Here is a 6,579-nt window from a genome sequence, read left to right on the forward strand (position 1 = left end):
TTGCGGCCACGACACTGCATGATTTTGTGGTTCTCTGATCGCCTAGTCTGACATGGTCAATCGTAAAAGATAATCGTGAAAGACAAAAAAGTCGTGTAGTCCGTACAGGCCATTAGATTTTTTGGGGAATCTCCTACGACTCCCGTGTTGACACTGATACTGTGACGACACACGACGAGAAGGCTACGATAAATGATCTTGTAATGTGGCCACTCTTGCGGCCACGACACTGCATTATTTTGTGGTTCTCTGATCGCCTAGTCTGACATGGTCAATCGTAAAAGATAATCGTGAAAGACAAAAAAGTTGTGTAGTCTGCACAGGCCATAAGAGGGACTTTACGATCATCGTAGGCTTACGATGCTTTCGGGAAACGCACCCCAGGCCCACGCAGCATTAACCACTGTGTATGTGAAATGATGTGCGTCTGAATTGACAGGAGTATTAGGCTAGGCTAAGCGGACACTACATCGAACAGGTAATGAGGTGGCTAATTTAATGTGAATGCTGTTAGGATTAACAGCAATGATTTTAAACAAATAGTGTGCGTGTGTAGCATGGCGGGGGTAAAGTTGGTATTTTTTGGTGTCGACTACGCCACCTAGAGGAGTTAGGCTCCCCCAGGAATTAAGTAAAGAAAGATTGGCTCCAATACGGCCAGGAACCACTTCAGATTGAAAAGCACACAGGTTCGTTGCAATTATGAGACAGAGACAGAATTCTATAAATCAATAAATACTTGTTTTTATTGTTCTCCAAGAGCACATAATTGTCAGAAAGGCAATGGCTTTAGAATTAAGCAGATGGTCAGTTTATTCTGCACAAGAGAAAATACACAGTATGGATGATTACCAACACGACTCACATAGCAGAACCAGAAAGTTATGTGAAGTGGGGCTTACCCAGGGGAGGCAGGCTATCTGGTATGGGGGGTCAGCAAGACCACACGTGGAACTCTGGACACACACACAACCACCCGGGTGAACGCTACGCTGGAAAACACAGTGAAACACACATGCAACATGGGACACCCGCCACCAGGTGACAGCCTCCCTGCGGAAAGACCCCAACTTCTGTAACCAAAAGAAAACAATGAAACAAAGACAATATCAAACCAATGGTTCAAGACACAGATTTAACAGACGCTCTCACCGTCTGACTAATTGGGCAATGACACAGAAAAAGTGAGGATAGTAGTTAGATTAGACATACCACACACAAACTGCAATACAAAACTCAGAGGCGCCACCAAAAGCGCCTTACCCAAACTCACAGCAAGCTTCGTGACGAATACAGCATGCCCATGCAAACAGAAAGGACTTGCCACTGGTAAGATATCATACAAAAGAAAAGAAACAAATAACAAACAAAACAAAATGCAGCACCAATGACCCGTAGACGTATTGACAGTGTCCACAGCAGACAGAGACAAACGAATAAACCAATACAAAAACACAGGTTCACAGGCCCACATGCACACACAGACAATAAATTACCGTGAGATGCCTGTCAGCACACACGCTATGGCACCACGTCGCGGACGGGCAGCAGGCGAACTCAAACATAAAAGTCAGAGAGACAAAACAGCAGCACAAGTATTAGCTGGTGATAGAAATCAGCGCCAATTGAAGCAGCCAGCGCACAACCTGCCGAGAGTGTGAAGTGGATAAGAATGTTAATACTACTAGTACAAAACTATAATCCAATACATGATTATCAAAGTAGCTACATACCGCAACAGCTGATGAACTGGGTTTCCCCTTGATAATGGGCACGTACGGAGCTGGATGACCACCAAACCTGTCTAATGTGGATAGTGCAGAGGTAAACATAATAGCCTACAATTGCTATGGGAGCTAGATAATAGGGCGGCTACGTACCAGCAAATGACAAAACCCCCACACTCCTTAACTCACAAACCGCTAGCGGAGTCACAGCAAAACAATCGCGCAAAACTCCCGAAGCACCACTCCCGACAATGGATCCCTATTACAAAGGGAAAGTTAAAAACCGTCTGATCACATAATACAAATTGTACTAAAAAGAAACGGACATACCTTCTGCGGAAAACCACGGATATCCACAAGCTGCTACAAACAGGAGCACAAAATGAGAAGGAGCAACCGAGAGCACAAACTAGACCAACGATCCCAACCTAGTTCTGCCGCTTCCCAGGCCATGTCGGATACTGAACTTTTAAAGCAGCCATACGACCTCTTCCTAATTACTACTCAGCCGGCATCCGGTGTAGCACCGATGTGGTGGGTTGACTTAAAGGCACAGACACTCATTTCAACCCATTACACTTTACCCCCCGCTCTTTTTATCGTCGGCCCGACGATAAGGGCTAGAAGACACTCAACTCCTCTCCATCCTCTAAGGTAAGAGGAGCTTGGGAACCAGAGCGGATGTCAAGTCAATGGCAAAAGAAATGGCGGGGTCCCATACCGGTACAAAGGGAACCTACAATTCCCAACTCCTTCTACAGAACTGTTCGTGGTAGCCGGTGAGGGTTTGAGTGTTGGCCAGCAGCTGGTCGTGGAGTTCGGCGCACTGGCTGGTCAGCAGTGCTTGGTAGGCCCCCAGTCTGTAGTACCACCAATGATGCAGAAGGTAGCTCACAGGGAGCTGCGTCTAGGCCATCAACGTTTGGTAAGTCTCCCGGCAACTGCAACGGAGGTGCGTCAAAGTGTGTAAAAGTTTGAGGGCTCGGGAGAGGTACCAACGCTGACTCTCCAACCCACAGTTCCTCATCACTGGATAACTCCCCACAATCAGGTGACACTTCACCCACAGGGGTAACCGGTAGTTGGTTTAACGCTGGCTTCTCCCCCACAAGACCTTTTAACATACTACGATGGACCCGTTTTACCTTACTCAAATCCCCTTCGGGTGCAATGGTGTAAACGGCACCCCCATCAGGTGGAGCATTCAGGACAATGTGAACAACTGAACTCCATAGATCGTGAATTTTATGGCGGCCCCGCACACCTAGGTCACGCACATAAACTAGTTGTCCCTCTGCTAACGGCAAGTCCCGAACCCGACGGTCATGCTTTTCTTTGCGATATGCTGCAGCAGCTGCCAACCGCTCTCTTGCCCCATCAAAAACAACCTGTAGTCGAGCTTGGTGCTCCTGGACCCAGTCACACACTTTCCCTGGCACTGGTGCACGAACTCTGCCCAAAAGAAAGTCTACTGGCAACTGAGGTTCTTGCCCAAACATGAGTAAGTGGGGGGACTCGCCAGTAGTCTGGTGGGGGGTGGTGTTATAACAAAACACTAATTGGGGTAAGCAAGCTGCCCAATCCCTCTTCCTGGCAGCTGGCATGGTCCGTAGTAGGTTGTGAAGTGTGCGGTTAAACCGCTCACACTGACCATTGCCAGCTGGATGGTAGGGCGTGGTGCGGGACTTTTCAATGCCATACATGCCACAGAGCTGTTGAATAAGGGTACTTTCAAAACACCGCCCTTGGTCAGAGTGAACACGATTAGGAATTCCAAACCGATAAAACCATTCTGTTACCAGAACATGAGCCACTGTTGGAGCCCGCTGATCACGGGTAGGTATAGCAATAGAGTACTTGCTAAATACGTCAGTTATAACCAGTACACTCTCTACCCCACTCCTTGTTGGTTCAAGGGTTGTAAAGTCTACAGCTACAATCTCATTTGGCCGTAAGGCTAAGAGGTGGCCCATAAAACTTGTGGCCAGAGGCCGAGAAGCCTTCGCCACCTGGCACCTGGGACATTCCTCACACCACTGCTGTACCTTAGAAAACATCCCAGGCCAGTAACATCGCTGACGCACTAACTCCAAAGTTCGGTTAACACCTTGGTGGCCATGCTGTTGATGAAGCTGGTGCAGGACTTCCGGCTGTAAGGAGGTGGGAAGAACGAGCTGGCGAAACTCCTCACCTCCATCTGGACTATTAGACGATCCCACTGACGCAACAACGTCAGGGCAGCTGGAGAGAGATGTTCCCTTTCAGCCCGAGTGGGACGTTTCTGACCCTTCCAGAACACCAAAGCCTCCCGGATTATTGGGTCAGCCGCCTGTAAGGAGCACAAATCAGTGGAAGTGTGAGACGGCAAGACAGAAATCATCAGCTGCGTTGCCTGAATGCTAGTTTCAGGAGCTGATGCTTGCTGCAAGAGGTTGGGAAGCGGAGTTCCAGGGACCATGTCATGGACCTCCCTTGGTTCGGATAGGTATTGCCTTGAGAGAGCGTCCGCATTGCGGTTCGACTTCCCTGAACGATATTTCAGTTCAAAATCAAATGACGCTAATTGTGCTGCCCACCGATGTTCAACGGCGCCTAGCTTGGCAGAGGAAAGGTGGCTAAGTGGGTTGTTGTCCGTATAAACAAGGCACTTATTTCCAAGCAGGTACTCGCGGAATTTCTCTGTAATAGCCCACTTGAGCGCCAAAAACTCGAGTTTCATTGAGCTATAGTTACTCATGTTGCGCTCAGTGGGCCTTAGTCCTCTGCTTGCATAAGCAACAGGTCGAACCTTCCCGTCCTGTTCCTGGGAAAGGACCGCCCCCAAACCACTATGGCTTGCATCCACCTCCAGTATGAAAGGACGAGAAAAGTCTGCATATGCAAGAACAGGTGCAGAGACCAATTGTTGTTTTAACCTTTCAAAGCTGCACTCACATTCCTCTGACCAAGCCTCCAGCAAACCCTGTCTAGATGCCCTCCTGGACTTACTACCCCCCACCTCAGCCACTAGCCTATGCAGGGGAGCAGCCCACTTGGCAAAGCCCTCTACAAAGCGCCGGTAATAGCTCGCAAAGCCGAGGAAGGAGCGAAGCTCAGACACATTGGTGGGCCGGCGCCAACTCGCCACCGCATCAACTTTACTCGGGTCAGTCGCCACCCCTTGCCAGGAAATGATATGTCCCAAATAACGCACCTCAGGCTTAAAGAACGCGCATTTCTCCAATTTGGCCTTTAGGCCCTCAGTGTGTAGACGTGTCAGCACCATTTCTAGTCTCTGAAGATGCTGTGTTACAGTAGAGGAGAAGACTACTATATCATCAAGGTACAGTAGGACAGAATGGCACTGTTGATCACCAAACATGCGTTGCATGAGTCTCTGAAAAGTGCTAGGGGCGTTACATAGGCCAAATGGCATTCTGTTCCATTCAAATAGTCCAAATGGCGTACAGAATGCCGTTTTGGCCTTGTCCGACTCAGTCATAGGGACCTGATTGTACCCGCTGGCCAAGTCCATTGTAGAGAACCAGCGGGCACCGGACAGCATGTCTAGAGACTCCTCGATACGAGGTAACGGGAACGCATCCTTCCGCGTTTTGGTGTTCAGCTGCCGATAGTCTACGCACATCCTAAGGCTACCATCCTTTTTCTTTACAAGGACTATAGGGGAAGCGTAGGGACTACAGCTTTCTCTGATTACCTGTGTCTGAAGAAGCTGGTCTATATGGGCCTTAACAGCTTCGTAATCGGAGGGTGGTATGCGCCTATATCGTTGTTTGACAGGGACCTGATCCAAAAGAGGAATATCATGAGAAATTAAAGTGGTACAACCCAAATCTCCCTCATGCGCAGAGAAGACAGATGAATATTTGAGTAATAATGAACGAACCTGATCCTGCTCTGGGGGAGTAAGTGGGGAAAGATCTATGGCATTGATCTGATGCTCAATAGCCGTTGGTACCGACAATGGGCTAGTAGACATAGCTGTGATGGATCGAACCTCTACAACCCCTTTAGGCAGACTGACAATAGACGTGTCACTCACTTGGCCCAGTCTTGTACGTGGATAGAGCATCACATCAGTTGTGCCTACATTGACCACTGGTATATACACTGTACCCTGAGTCACCTGTACAACCGCTGGAGAGACCAGCAACCCTCCTGGCAATCCAGAATCCACGGGTTCAAACACTACATCAAGACCTGAGTACTGCTCAGAACAGGTAGCCGCCACTACCTTGATTGTGCCTCCGGGCACCCGGCAAGGCCCCCGACCACGAACATTTACTCTGCCAACTCCTTCTGGGGTGGGCTGAATAACAGCCTGGTGGCATTGTTGCAAAGCTTGAACAACTGGACTTGGTGCTCTAGAAACAGAAGGCAGATCGAACAGCGAGGAACCATGTTGGCCAAATAATTCCTGGTAACACTTACTAATTATATTCATACCCAAGACACCAGGGACCTTGGAAAGGATGCCACCAGGTGGATCTTTAACGACCAAGATGCCACAGTTACGTACCGTCTTACCACAGAGCTCCACGTCAAGTTCTAAATAACCTAGGTAAGGAATGTCAAGCCCGTTTGCTGCACGGAGCTGCAACCACTGACACGACTGGAGACGCTCCTGCCCCCATGGTTTGAAGTTCTCAACAAAGAAACTTTGGGCCATGGTAGATACCATCGACCCTGTGTCTACTAAACACGGAACTTTAATCCCCCCCATCATAACAAGGAGGTGTGGACAAGTGGACATTAATCCCCCTACTTCCCTAGAAGACCCAAATGCTAGTCCTGAGCCAGACGAGACCCCACCCAGACTGTGACTCCTCAGTCCGGCGGGTGCTAGTTTTCC

The sequence above is a fragment of the Sardina pilchardus genome, chromosome 2 (assembly GCF_963854185.1).
Source record: "Sardina pilchardus chromosome 2, fSarPil1.1, whole genome shotgun sequence".
Classification (NCBI taxonomy): domain Eukaryota; kingdom Metazoa; phylum Chordata; class Actinopteri; order Clupeiformes; family Clupeidae; genus Sardina; species Sardina pilchardus.